Source organism: Schistocerca serialis, chromosome 6 (genome assembly GCF_023864345.2).
Source record: "Schistocerca serialis cubense isolate TAMUIC-IGC-003099 chromosome 6, iqSchSeri2.2, whole genome shotgun sequence".
NCBI classification, from domain to species: domain Eukaryota; kingdom Metazoa; phylum Arthropoda; class Insecta; order Orthoptera; family Acrididae; genus Schistocerca; species Schistocerca serialis.
The window spans coordinates 689364314-689379702 of record NC_064643.1 but is presented as its reverse complement, the minus strand read 5'-3'; the positions used below and the strand labels follow the sequence as shown (position 1 = coordinate 689379702).

Sequence of the window (15389 nt, the reverse complement as noted above, 5' to 3'; positions counted from 1 at the left end):
TATTAATCCAAATTTAAGCAGCGGCGGGATTCGAACCCGGGACTGATGACGTTTTAATTATGAATGAAAGACGCTAGCCTCCTTTTTTTCTCTCTCTTTTTTCGATATAGTCCGTTGCATTTGATCTGGGCGGACGCCACAATTCATCCGGTCAAGTTGATTGTTGTTTCCGTTACTCAGTTTTTTTTTTTTATTACAGAGGGCAAGCAGCCTTGTGACCGAACACGCTGAGCTACCGTGCCGGCACCCCTAGCCCAGAGGTGCATCTGCGGTATCGCGATGGTCAGTGCAATAGAATAGATTCTACTGGTGTCGTCCACTTGCATAAGTGGAAATCGTGTGATGCCAATGTGGAACTCAGATTTCTTGAACCCACTGTGATTGAAGCACAGGCGTGAAACTCCTTAACGTCGTAAGTTATCGTGCCAGTTACGCACCATTAGCTAAGGATACTTTCGCATGTGAGGTGGTCCTCTACTTCTGAAGGTTTACTACCATTTTTTAGTTTACGCGTCCTTGGCTGAAGTACTGAATTTTTACAGAAAATCGTTATCTTGAATACCACACTGATTAAATTCTCTGTCGTGCATGGGCAAAATATATAACACATAGATTACCCAACGTCCTAATGTTTCCTTTCCCTGTCGAGGGTCTGTGCCTTTCGATGGTTCCACTATAATGTTAGGAACAATGTGTCGTAAGCAACAGGATGATTACTTCTTTTGCTTTGTCATTGCGTCAATAGAGTAAACGGTGATTAGAATCTGGTAGTTAGATGGTCAGTATTTTCACTTGTTGTTGAGATTATTGGCAACCATGTAAGGTAACTGTAACTGACAACTTTTCTGTGAGAACAGTGATGCATGAAATTATGGATGCATGAATTGTCCTTTGGATTTAGCAACAAAATTGAAGTAAGCGTCTCCACGTCATTGTACATTTTGCGAAACTTCGCTAAATATTGATCCACAATTCCCTGAGAGATTATATACTAGCATTCTGAGAGTATCTTACTACGTAAAAATGGGTCTTTACGAGACACCAGGCTGAAAGAAGTGCACTGGTAGCTACCATCAAAGCAGTGCGGGGTCAGGGCGGATCTGCTTGTACTATATAAGGATTGTGGCTGCATACTCCTCCATGATTAAGGGAAGGCGCTTGTCCTGTCGATATTTCGAGGATAAAATCATACTTGTTATCTTTCCTTCTGTGAAGAGATCAGATTTGTAAGATGTAATAATTGGCAACCAATGCTGTACAATCGCAATAAAGTCATGTTGTAAGGTGGCAGGCAAATCCAACACCTTCCATGAAAACCCTGACATGATAAGCAAATCCAGTAGTATGTCACATACCTCCGAATAAATCGTGACATTAAATTAACCAAAGTAATACGAATAACGAGTGAGCAAATGGAATACCACAGACTAACACAAGACTGCCTAAATGCATGTCATACCTTCCCACCGTGAGACAGACGCAGTTCCGAGGGGAGAAACGGGAACAGAAGCCGAGAGCAGAACCGTGTTAAGCTGAAGGCCCTACGATAAGGGACGGACTCCCACGTCTCCAGCTAACAGCTAGGACCACCCCTCAGCCCATGTTAAAAGCTAGAGCCCTCCAGAAGAACAGTATAGATCTTACGATAACGCTAAAAGGACCACCCCAGCCGCAAGTTTTAGCGTGAGACTTTTTCGCGTCTCTGTTACGTCAGGACCACCCCCCCAGCCCATGTTGAAAGCTAGAGCCCTCCAGAAGAACAGTATAGATCTTATGATAAAACAAAAAGGGCTACCCCAACCGCAAGTTTTAGTGTGAGACTTTTTTGCGTCTCTGTTACGTCAGGACCACCCCCCAGCCCATGTTAAAAGATAGAGCCCTCCATAAGAACAGTATAGATCTTACGATAACACTAAAAGGACCACACCAGCTGCAAGTTTTAGCGTGAGACTTTTTCGCGTCTCTGTTACGTTGCAAACTTTAAAAAAATTGCCCCACCACGAAAAGTATAACGTTTCTCATTGGATAGACAGAATTTTTGTAGGCGGAGCTTAAGGTTAACATTGAGACCCTGATCGGTCAGATGAAAACACAGCCAGATAGTTTTTTTAAACCAACTTCGGTAAATTGTAGTAAGGAGAAGTTAGGGCGAGTTGCTTCCGAGACGGCGAGGTGAGCGGAGCTGTGCTGCCCGGCGCCCCCCGACGAACACCGACAAGGTAATGAACGCACGCGATGCCGCATAACAGCGCATAAAGCTTCACTCAGCACTGCAGAAGTCTCATCTGTTACACCCCCTTTTTGCGTAATACTAGTGTCGATCGTCAATTAAAGCTCATGGTGTTCATATTTGCCACTTGAAGTAAAAATCTGAAACGCGATGATTTTTCTGTTATATAGTTATTGAGAAGCCATATCAGCCACTGTAATTTATGACAAGTGAGATAAGTAATTAAAGATAATTGAGGGTCACTGTAGTTTTTGATAGTTTTCTCTCTTGTTGTTGTTGTTGTGGACTTCAGTCCTGAGACTGGTTAGATGCAGCTCTCCATGCTACTCTATCCTGTGCAAGCTTCTTCATCTCCCAGTACCTACTGCAACCTACATCCTTCTGAATCTGCTTAGTGTATTCATCTCTTGGTCTCCCTCTACGGTTTTTACCCTCCACGCTGCCCTCCAATGCTAAATTTGTGATCCCTTGATGCCTCAAAACGTGTCCTACCAACCGATCCCTTCTAGTCAAGTTGTGCCACAAACTTCTCTTCTCCCCAATCCTATTCAATACCTCCTCATTAGTTACGTGATCTACCCACCTTATCTTCAGCATTCTTCTGTAGCACGACATTTCGAAAGCTTCTATTCTCTTCTTGTCCAAACTAGTTATCGTCCATGTTTCACTTCCATACATGGTGTGGTGTCACCGCCAGGCACCACACTTGCTAGGTGGTAGCCTTTTAAATCGGCCGGGGTCCGCTAGTATACGACGGACCCGCGTGTCGCCACTGTCAGTAATTGCAGACCGAGCGCCGCCTCACGGCAGGTCTAGAGAGACTTACTAGCACTCGCCCAATTGTACAGCCGACGTTGCTAGGAAAGGTTCACTGAGAATTACGCTCTCATTTGCCGAGACGATAGTTAGCATAGCCTTCAGCTAAGTCAATTGCTACGACCTAGCAAGGCGCCAATTATCCTTTGCTATGTATCTAATGACGCATATACTGTATCAACAAGACCAATGTTCACCAATTGTGGATTAAAGTTAAGTATTCCAGCAGCTACGTACTTTTCTATATAGCATTCATTACGTATCCTGTTTCAGTCCTCACGCCGGCCTGCGTGAGTTTAAGCGCGTGCCTTTCGGCTACCTCCGAGTGGCGTGGCTGTCTTGCTACGCCACTACAGTTGGCGACGAGGCTTGAAAGAGGATTTCGCGATCGTATTGCACTAATTTACTTGTGTCATGGCTTCGCCACAATCTCCAGATGTACTGTCCGAATTTTATCGCTTGCAGAATCAGCAGACGCAGGCGTTATTGGATGCCCTAGGCCAGCTCGTCCAGGGTCAACGTGCAATGCAACACGATGCGGCCGCTGCCGCTCCATCGCTACAGCAGCCACAACATGCTGTTGCACCCCCATTTCGGCCATTTGATGCGGCGATGGAAAGCTGGACGGAGTGGTCACGCCAATTTGGATTCCATCTCGCCGCCTACAAAATTCAAGGTAACGAGCGGCAGCCTTTTCTTTTGGCCTGTGTCGGTGTGTCCACCTACCGTGTGATAGTGAAATTGTTTCCCCGACGCGACGTAGCAACTCTGTCCTACGAAGAAATTTTGTCGGCATTAGATGCTTATTTCAAAGAAACAGTCAATGTCGTTGCAAAAAGGTATACGTTCTTTCGTACAAAACGTACGGCCGGTCATACTAATCGGGAGTGGGTTGCAACTTTGCAAGGCCTTACAAGGGGTTGTGCTTTTGAGTGTGAATGTGGACTGTCTTATTCAGATACTATGGTACGTGATGCAATTGCACAGAACGTTTCTGATGTTCGATTACGGGAGCAAATTTTGAAACTAGTCAATCCCTCCCTTCAACAAGTGATAGACATATTGGATAGGCAAGACACACTTGACTTTGCTCAGGAATCATTTGAAACTTCGCCAGCTGTGTGTCACATTTACCGGCCCACCGGGCGAGCTGCACGGAACTGTAAACAGCCCTCGCGCACGTCCGCGCAGCCACGTGTCCCGCGCCAGCATGCAAATGCAATACTAAAGTCATGCCCGCGGTGTGCTACTAGACATTCGCGTGAGAATTGCCCGTCACGCCAAGCTATTTGCATTTTCTGTAATAAAAAAGGACATGTTCAGAGTGTTTCCCAGAAAAAGCTCAGATCGGACACTAAAAACCATTCCAGGCCCTTTGCTTCGCGCTGGAATCGAACCAAGAATACTCAGGCTCGTGAACCTTCGGCCATGGAAATTCATGTAATTCATTCCACTCCGCCCAGTGCCACTCTCTCTCACAGTGACTGTGTTCGTCCCACAAAAAGTGTGCGTCGACATCGACGGAAATCACGTCAAGTCGCGAGTGATTCTGTACCAGTGTCTGTTCACGTTGCACAAAACAGTCGCTCTTATCGTCAGCAGGACAATAAACTTTTTGTAGACTTGCACATTAATGGCAACGTGATCCCATTCCAGCTCGATACCGGAGCTGCAGTTTCATTGATCAATACAGACACGTACAAACAACTGGGCGCACCTCTGTTGTGGGCCGCAAGTGTTAAGTTACATAGTTATTCAGGACAGCCTATCCCTGTGTTAGGACAGTGCAGCCTTCTTGCAACATACAAGGGACAAACAAAACTTGTGTCATTTTACGTTCTTCGTTCTTCTTCTGCAGTGAACTTGTTTGGTTTAGATTTATTTCAGTTGTTTAACTTGTCTATCGTAAATCAGGTCCTATCAGTGAACCAGACTGTGCCTTCAGCCAGTGTTTCTCGTCTATGTGCAGAATTTGCAGACATTTTTGGCCTTGGTTGCGCTAAGAACTATGAAGCACATTTGGAACTGAAAGTAAACGCACAACCAAAATTTTTCAGAGCGCGCAATGTTCCCTACGCATTGCGTGATGAGGTCGCAAGAACATTACACGATTTGGAATCGCAAGGTGTGATTGAACATATGCAGGCTTCTCTCTGGGCACCACCCTTAGTAATATTGCCAAAACCTGCCGGAAAATTAAGACTTTGTGTGGACTTCAAGGCAACAGTGAATGCACAACTAGTGATTGCAACTTATCCTTTACCCCGCCCGTAAGATCTTTTTGACAAACTGTGCCCGGGTAAATATTTTTCGAAGTTGGACCTAGCAGATGCGTACTTGCAAATACCAGTGGACGACGAATCCCAGCGCGTATTGGTGGTTAACACGCATCTTGGTTTGTACAGATTCAAAAGACTGCCATTCGGGTGTGCATCCGCCCCTGCATTGTTCCAGCAATATTTACAAACTGTTTGTGCGTCGGTCCCTACTGCAGCAAACTGTCTGGACGATATTGTGATCTCCGGAAAGACAGAAGAAGAACATTTAGACAACCTCCGAACATTATTTCAGGTCTTGCGACAAAATGGTCTTCGCTTGCGGAAGGACAAATGTGTGTTTTTTGCTCGTGACTTACCATATCTGGGACATGTAATCAATGCCCAAGGCATACATCCGAGTCCAGAGCACCTCCGTGCCATACAAGACTTGCCTTCGCCGCAGAATTTGAAGCAGCTACAGAGTGTGTTGGGAAAAATTAACTATTACACCCGGTATATCCCGCATGCCTCTTCCATTTCAGCACCGCTTCATCGCTTACGCCGTAAAGGTGTTCCGTTCGTCTGGACGACGGAATGCGAACGCGCCTTTCGCCAGTTGAAATCGGCGTTGCTTTCTAATACCTGCCTTACGCCATTCGATCCCCAGAAACCCCTTTTGTTGATGGTAGATGCATCGGATTTCGGGATCGGTGCTGTGCTTGCGCACAAAGATGGGTCGCATGATCGCTCTATTGCCTTTGCGTCCAAAATGCTCTCGTCGGCGCAAAGAAATTATTCACAGATCGAGAAAGAAGCTTTAGCTCTCGTATTTGGTGTTACAAAGTTTCATGATTTCTTGTATGGTCGTCCCTTTACCATCATCACAGACCACAAACCTTTGACATCGCTTTTTCGTCCGAACAAGCCTGTACCTCCACGTACAGCGCAGAAATTCATTCGCTGGTCTATTTTCCTCTCGCAGTACCGCCACGATATCTTGTATCGGACCACTGCTAAGCACGGAAACGCCGATGCGTTGTCCCGTTTGCCTGTTGCTGAGGATAGAGCATTCGATTCTTCCGAACTTGCTTGCATGTTCATTGATTCGGAAACCGATGACGTGGTCGAATCGTTTCCGATTGATTTTCGTCGTGTGGCTACAGCCACAGTTGCTGACCCTGTCCTTCCTACCATTTTGCGTTTTGTTGCTACTCAATGGCCCTTGTCAAAGTCACGGATCGAGGATCCGTTGGTTCGCCGATTTTTTTGCTCACAAGGAGAGTCTTTTTGTACGACGTGGTGTTTTGCTGTTGCGTTCCGATAATGATCAGTCCAGGGTCGTGGTCCCACGTTCGTTACAGTCCTCTGTCTTACGGCTTCTCCACCATGGACATTGGGTTATAGTGCGAACGAAACAACTTGCTCGTCAGCACTGTACTTGGTTCGGAATCGATGCTGCGATTACGAATATGTGCTCTTCTTGCATGGCGTGTGCCGAACAACAATCCGCACCACCGCGGAAATTCTTTGCGTGGCCAAAAGCCACTTCCCCTTGGCAACGCTTGCACATCGATTTTGCTGGTCCATTCTGGAATGCTCGATGGTTGGTTCTGGTCGATTCATTCAGTAATTTTCCTTTTGTTGTCCGGATGTCTTCCACGACGTCGTCTGTCACCATCCAAGCGTTATCTGCTATCTTTTGCATAGAAGGTCTTCCACAGACTATTGTTTCTGACAATGGCCCACAATTCATGTCTGCAGAATTTCAGTCATTCTGCAAGGCCAATGGTATTCAACATCTGACATCCACGCCGTTTTCGCCTCAGTCAAACGGTGCCGCTGAACGATTGGTCCGGACTTTCAAGTCACAGATGTTGAAGTTAAAAGTGTCGCATTCTCGGGAGGACGCGTTATTGCTCTTCTTGTCCTCGTATCGTTCTCAGCCCCGAGATGGTCGCTCGCCGGCTGAGTTGCTTCACGGTCGTCCTCATCGAACCTTGATGTCTTTGTTGCGTCCGCCACATCAGGTTCCTGTGCAGCGGCAGACACTTGCTTTTGCCCCTGGCGACGTTGTATACTATCGCAACTATCGAGGTTCACGGCGTTGGCTCGAAGGGCGCATTCTTCGCTGCCTCGGCCGCGCTATGTATCTGATTCTGGGGGCCTCTGGTGAGGTGCGTCGGCATCTTCATCAGCTGCGCCTCTGTCGTCGCACGGGTTCTGCCGCTCCCCGTCTGCTTTCAGCGACGGTGCCGTCCGGTCAGCGCCCTGGGGACCCATCTACTGGCTCGCCTCATCCCCAGGTGTTACCGACGCTGCCATCCATTTTGCCCCATGGCGACGCGCCGCCGCCGCCGCCGCCACCTGTTCTCCCGCCGGCGACGCCCGCAGTAGACGCGTCGCTGCAGCCGCCGGGTGCCTCCCTGGGTCACGCGCCGCCGATCGCTTCCCGTGACCAGCTGACCTCCGACTTGGAACTCTTGCCCGCTCCGGACCATCTGTCGTCTTCGCCAGTCGGGTGCTCCGACTCGATGGAGGTCGACTCTTCGGCCCCTCCTGACTATCTACGGGCGCATACACCGCATGTTGGCGTGCACCCTGGACTAGGCGTTTCCTAGCTCCCCTCGGGCCGAATAGCCGGGTGCGGGTGGCACAGCCGCGCCTGTTGTTAGGCTCCCCACCTCGTCGCATACGCCAACATGGGGTCCTCTCCACGGCGGGTGGAAGCCTTACAACACAACCGTCCGCCGATTTGCGGGGGAGGAATGTGGTGTCACCGCCAGACACCACACTTGCTAGGTGGTAGCCTTTTAAATCGGCCGCGGTCCGCTAGTATACGACGGACCCGCGTGTCGCCACTGTCAGTAATTGCAGACCGAGCGCCGCCACACGGCAGGTCTAGAGAGACTTACTAGCAGTCGCCCAGCTGTACAGCCGACGTTGCTAGGAAAGGTTCACTGAGAATTACGCTCTCATTTGCCGAGACGATAGTTAGCATAGACTTCAGCTAAGTCAATTGCTACGACCTAGCAAGGCGCCAATTATCCTTTGCTATGTATCTAATGACGCATATACTGTATCAACAAGACCAATGTTCACCAATTGTGGATTAAAGTTAAATATTCTAGCAGCTACGTACTTTTCTTTATAGCATTCATTACGTATCCTGTTTCAGACCTCACGCCAGCCTGCGTGAGTTTAAGCGCGTGCCTCTCGGCTACCTCCGAGTGGCGTGGCTGTCTTGCTACGCCACTACACATGGCTACACTCCATGCAAATACTTTCAGAAACGACTTCCTGACAAATCTATGCTCGATGTTAACAAATTTCTCTTCTTCAGAAACGATTTCCTTGCCATTGCCAGTCTACATTTTATATCCTCTCTACTTCGACCATCATCAGTTATTTTACTCCCTAAATAGCAAAACTCCTATACTACTTTAAGTGTCTCATTTCCTAATCTATTTCCCTCAGCATCACCCGATTTAATTTGTCTACATTCCATTATCCTCGTTTTGCTTTTGTTAATGTTCATCTTATATCCTCCTTTCAAGACACTGTCCATTCCGTTCAACTGCTCTTCCAAGTCCTTTGCTGTCTCTGACATAATTACAATGTCATCGGCGAACCTCAAAGTTTTTACTTCTTCTCCATGAATTTTAATACCTACTCCGAATTTTCCTTTTGTTTCCTTTACTGCTTGCTCAATATACGGATTGAGTAACATCGGGGAGAGGCTACAACCCTGTCTCACTTCTTTCCCAACCACTACTTCCCTTTCATGCCCCTCGACTCTTATAACTGCCATCTGGTTTCTGTACAAATTGTAAATAGCCTTTCGCTCCCTGTATTTTACCCCTGACACCTTCAGAATTTGAAAGAGAGTATTCCAGTTAACATTGTCAAAAGCTTTCTCTAAGTCTACAAATGCTAGAAACGTAGGTTTGCCTTTTCTTAATCTTTCTTCTAAGACAAGTCGTAAGGTTAGTATTGCCTCACGTGTTCCAACATTTCTACGGAATCCAAACTGATCTTCCCCGAGGTCCGCTTCTACCAGTTTTTCCATTCGTCTGTAAAGAATTCACGTTAGTATTTTGCAGCTGTGACTTATTAAACTGATAGTTCGGTAATTTTCACATCTGTCAACACCTGCTTTCTTTGGGATTGGAATTATTATATTCTTCTTGAAGTCTGAGGGTATTTCGCCTGTCTCATACATCTTGCTCACCAGATGGTAGAGTTTTGTCAGGACTGGCTCTCCCAAGGCCGTCAGTAGTTCCAATGGAATGTTGTCTACTCCCGGGGCCTTGTTTCGACTCAGGTCTTTCAGTGCTCTGTCAAACTCTTCACGCAGTATCTTATCTCCCATTTCGTCTTCATGTAATCCTCTTCATTTTCCATAATATTGTCCTCAAGTACATCGCCCTTGTATAACCCCTCTATATACTCCTTCCACCTTTCTGCTTTCCCTTCTTTGGTTAGAACTGGGTTTTGCATCTGAGCTCTTGATATTCATACAAGTGGTTCTCTTCTCTCCAAAGGACTCTTTAATTTTCCTGTAGGCGGTATCTATCTTACCCCTAGTGAGACAAGCCTCTACATCCTTACATTTGTCCTCTAGCCATCCCTGCTTAGCCATTTTGCACTTCCTGTCGATCTCATTTTTGAGACGTTTGTATTCCTTTTTGCCTGCTTCATTTACTGCATTTTTATATTTTCTCCTTTCATCAATTAAATTCAATATTTCTTCTGTTACCCAAGGATTTCTACTAGCCCTTGTCTTTTTACCTACTTGATCGTCTGCTGCCTTCACTACTTCATCCCTCAGAGCTACCCATTCTTCTTCTACTGTATTTCTTCCCCCCATTCCTCTCAATTGTTCCCTTATGCTCTCCCTGATACTCTGTACAGCCTCTGGTTCTTGCAGTTTATCCAGGTCCCATCTCCTTTTTGCAGCTTCTTCAGTTTCAATCTGCAGTTCATAACCAATAGATTGTGGTCAGAATCCACATCTGCCCCTGGAAATGTCTTACAATTTAAAACCTGGTTCCTAAATCTCTGTCTTACCATTATATAAACTATCTGATACCTTTTAGTATCTCCAGGATTCTTCCAGGTATACAACCTTCTTTTATGATTCTTGAACCAAGTGTTAGCTATGATTAAGTTATGCTCTGTGCAAAATTCTACCAGACGGCTTCCTCTTTCATTTCTTCCCCCCAATCCATATACACCTACTATGTTTCCTTCTCTCCCTTTTCCTACTGACGAATTCCAGTCACCCATGACTATTAAATTTTCGTCTCCCTTCACTACCTGAATAATTTCTTTTATCTCGTCATACATTTCATCTATTTCTTCATCATCTGCAGGGATAGTTGGCATATAAACTTGTACTTCTGTAGTAGGCATGGGCTTTGTGTCTATCTTGGCCACAATAATGCGTTCACTATGCTGTTTGTAGTAGCTAACCCGCACTCCTATTTTTTTATTCATTATTAAACCTACTCCTGCACTACCCCTATTTGATTTTGTATTTATAACCCTGTAATCACCTGACCAAAAGTATTGTTCCTCCTGCCACCGAATTTCAATAATTCCCACTATATCTAACTTTAACCTATCCATTTCCCTTTTTAAATTTTCTAACCTACCTGCCCGATTAAGTGATCTGACATTCCACACTCCGATCCGTAGAACGCCAATTTTCTATTTCTTGATAACGACGTCCTCTTGAGTAGTCCCAAGAGGGCGCCATCATCATTTAATCATACAGTAAAGCTGCATGTCCTCGGGAAAAATTACGTCTGTAGTTTCCCCTTGCTTTCAGCCGTTCGCAGTACCAGCACAGCCAAGCCGTTTTGGTTAATGTTACAAGGCCAGATCAGTCAATCATCCAGACTGTTGCCCCTGCAACTACTGAAAAGGCTGCTGCCCCTCTTCAGGAACCACATGTATGTCTGGCCTCTCAACAGATACCCCTCCGTTGTGGTTGCACCTACGGTACGGCCATCTGCATTGCTGAGGCACGCAAGCCTCCCCACCAACGGCAAGGTCCATGGTTCATGGGGGGAAGTTTTCTCTCTTGTGAAACTTAATTTAAACCTAGATTATAGATGTGATATGGCATAGGTCATCCTTCGATCCATTGTAGAACTTGGAAACCCACTCAGGGAATATTCGTTCACATTTTTGTTGAACGCAGTTGGTTTTTATCATCCTGTATTAAAACATTTCATTTAACGATAGTGCAATTTATAAACAATGTTTTGTGAGTAGAATAAAATTTCCAATGGTAAACTTAACTGCTTTTTCGACGTTATTTTACCAGCTAACTAAAAATAGGAAAGCCTTGAACCCCTTCCACTAAATTTAGTTAGTATTAAAATTCTTTTACAGGGAGTGCAGTGGAGCTGACGTTGAAATCATTAAGTATTTGGTTATATCATCGCTAGTCTCACTGAACTCTTCTGAACTCTACATGTCATGTGTGGTCTGGCGTCTCCTTACCAGCAACAGGTCCCAGGTTCAAACTAGTCAATTCCCTAAAAAACACGCTCAGAGCGTCGTTGCGCGAAAGTGGTAGGGAGACACGATATGGAACAAACAGACACAACGCAGAATATTAGAATGTTGTAAGAAGTTCTCATCGCAGCGTAACATTGAACGATAAGATAAAGCAAGTCACAGGAGCTGTGCAACAGAGTACATGTCAGTTTTGAAATGAATCATCAGATTCCATATGCATCTCTCTCCTAAGTGAATGAAATTACGATTGCAAAGTTTTTATTTTAACAATAGCAGTCCAATTTAACAATGATAAATGTTTTACAAGCGTGCACGTGCATCACCGGACTCAGTTTACAGTTATAAAAATGAAAACATTTCCGTTTCCCTTTTAGAAACACTAGTGAGCCCTCCACCGAACACAAGACCAAGGTTCAGACGACAGTCAAACACACCGCACACTTTTGCGAGTATTTTTGCAGTTCCTGCATTCACTGCTGCTGGTATGCGTCGTCACAGTTCAGCCAAAATTGTTGGAAGGGCAGATGGAGTTTATTTCAGACACCCACAACAAAATCTCATCCCGTGATATCAGGCGACCCTGGAGGCCAACAGCACTCTCCTTACGACCGATCCATCTGTATGTCGGCTCTCTTAAGAAATGGTCGGATGTGGAGGTGCCCTGCGGAGGTGCTACGTCCTGACAGAAAACGAAATTTGCGGCATGTCCTCGCAGTTGTGGAGAGAGCCAAATCTCCGACATAGGAACGTAAGTGATTTATGTGACTATGCCTTGAGAAAAAAAGAAGAGACCGTACGTCTTCTCTCTGAATGCTACGTAAAACACATGATCCTCTGAAGAGTCCCTCTCTCTACTGTTTTATAAATATTGTAGCGTTGTGACATTTCAACTTTGCCACTTAAATAGAACGTAATCTCATCACTGAACACTAAATACGATAGGAAATAGTTATCAACCACCTCCACAACCAAAAAGCATCCACAAAACTCTATAAGTTGTAGAGAATGTCAAATCAAACATCTTTGAGTCGTCTAATTTCCTAACTGTTTTTTACATTGCTACCAGTTTAGGCGATTCACTACGTCATCTTGAGGCCCCTGACCAACGTGTAAGAAGATTACAACTTCGGTTCCGATCAAAATAGGGGTCAGACTGTAGATTTATGCTAGATACAGCGATCACTTCGACCATCATTTGCCGACTGTCGGCTGAAAGGTGTTTGATTTGACATTCTGTAATGAACACCCGAGTCCCACAACCATCTCTGAATATGTGGACATACAGACACTATACATTGGTGTCTATATCGATCATGAGGGCTGTGAATTAGTTTAATTCAGTGTGGTCTGAAATGCAACTGACGTTGCGAAACTCGTCACAGATTCAGGAGGAATCGCCAACTCTTAGTTGACACAACGAGAGGCGCAGTGCCGTATTGTCGACAAAACTCACGCCGTACAGCTGTAACAGAACTGCAGCTGTTCCAATGTAGAAGGGAAAAAGATTTTTATTATTTCGTTATCGCCATTTCTCCTCGATGGCTTCACGATGAGAAACGAACGAGTTGCACCATGGAGACCTCCACCGAAGATCAAGCGAAGCAGCAACTTACAACTGGCATCAGTGTAATCTTCCACAGTCGATACGTAAGTAAATATCTGTGCTTAAGTCATATCTTCATACACGTAAAAGATATAATCTTGTGAAACCAAATGAATCACATTATACTGTATAAAATTCATATATCTCTGCAGTCTTTCATGGAATGAGAACATTGTAAAAGGTCCATCAACTTCATTAACTATAACGGCACCGGAGGAGGGAGTGCTGTACACAGCGTTAATTTAGCATTCGTTATAATCCAAGCCGTACAGTGCTTGTACAAAATTTCCCTTTTAGTGCGTATTACCTGAGATGCTTAGTGTGGGTACCGGAAGAAATGTCACTTCCGGTCTTGCTGCGTTTACGAGCAAATGTTCTTTTTCTTGTTGTGGTCTTCAGACTGAAGTTTTATTTCTTCAACTGTCAATGCGTCTTCATCTCCTACTAACTAATGAAAACTACATCCGTTTCAATCTGATTGCTGTTTCGTCTCTTGGCCTCCCTCTACAATTTTTAATTTCCGCACTTTCGTCCAATACTAAATTCATGATTCCTTTATGTCTCAAATGTGTCTTATTAACAGATACCATCTTTTCGTCAAATTATGTCATAAATTACTTTTCTCGCTAATTCTGCTGGGTACTTTGTCATTAGTTACACGATCTATATAGTTAATCTTCAACATTCTTCTGTAACAGCATCTTTCGAAAGCATCTGTTCTCTTCCTGTCTGAATTCCTTGTCGTTCACATTTCACCTTTGTGCACGCTCCAGACAAATGCCTTCAGAAAAAGACTTCCTAAACTTAAATTCGTATTCTATATTAACAAACTTCTTTTCTTCAGAAACGTTTTTCACGCCATTAACAGTCTACATTTTGTTTCCTCTCTACTTCGGCCTTCATCAGTTACTTTGCTGCCCAAATAACAACTCTCATATAGTAACTTTGGTATCTCGTTTCCTGATCTAATTATCTCAATATTGTCTGATTTAATTCTGATACATTTCATTACCCTTGCATTACTTTTGTTGATGTTGAACTTACACCCTCCTTACAGAATATTGTCCATTCCATTCAAGTTCTCTTCCAAGTCCTTTGCTGTCTTGAAATGATAATTAAATGGACACTCTAGCTGCAAGCAGGCGTTGATGCACTTCATTGGGGACATGTTGAAAATGTGTGCCCCGACCGGGACTCGAACCCGGGATCTCCTCCTTACATGGCAGACGCTCTATCCATCTGAGCCATCGCGGGCACAGAGGATAGTGCGTCTGCAGGGACTTATCCCTTGCATGCTCCCCGTGAGATCCACATTCCCAACATGTCCACACCACTACATCCACGGTAACTGTTCTATCGGGAACAGACACTACCGTCATATATATGGTTAAAATATGGCTTCCCGGCCATTGACCTTCTTGTGCGAACGCACACGCTATGCCCGAACTCGTACGGGACTTGGTAGATTAATCTCCCACGAGTAATGAGTATGATGGGCAAACATCTATTAGGCGCACTACGAATGCAGTGGTGTGGACATGTTGGGAATGTGGTTCTCATGGGGAGCGTGCAAGGGATAAGTCCCTGCAGACGCACTATCCTCTGTGCCCGCGATGGCTCAGATGGATAGAGCGTCTGCCATGTAAGCAGGAGATCCCGGGTTCGAGTCCCAGTCGGGGCGCACATTTTCAACATGTCCCCAATGAGGTGCATCAACACCTGCTTGCAGCTAGGGTGTCCATTTAATTATCATTTCATTTCTAGCAAAGCTGCATGGTCATCCACGGTAACTGTTCTTCGGGAACAGACACTACCGTCATATATATACCTTTGATGTCTCTCAGTGAATGACAACTTAGTTTGCAAATCTCAATGTTTTTATTTCTTCTCCCTGAACTTGCTGTTATAGGTGCATAGAGAATAACATGGGGGGGCTGCAGGCCTAGATCACACT

The 15389-nt window shown here is 45.2% G+C and overlaps 2 non-coding genes across 2 annotated transcripts; one reads left to right on the top strand and one right to left on the bottom strand.

Annotated features, from left to right (window-relative positions):
• Positions 1 to 14615: 14615 nt before the first annotated feature.
• Trnat-ugu (transfer RNA threonine (anticodon UGU)) lies at positions 14616 to 14690 on the bottom strand. Its single transcript has one exon. It is a non-coding gene; the product is annotated as a tRNA-Thr (tRNA).
• A 351-nt stretch (positions 14691 to 15041) lies between these two features.
• Trnat-ugu (transfer RNA threonine (anticodon UGU)) lies at positions 15042 to 15116 on the top strand. Its single transcript has one exon. It is a non-coding gene; the product is annotated as a tRNA-Thr (tRNA).
• The last annotated feature ends 273 nt before the right edge of the window (positions 15117 to 15389 follow it).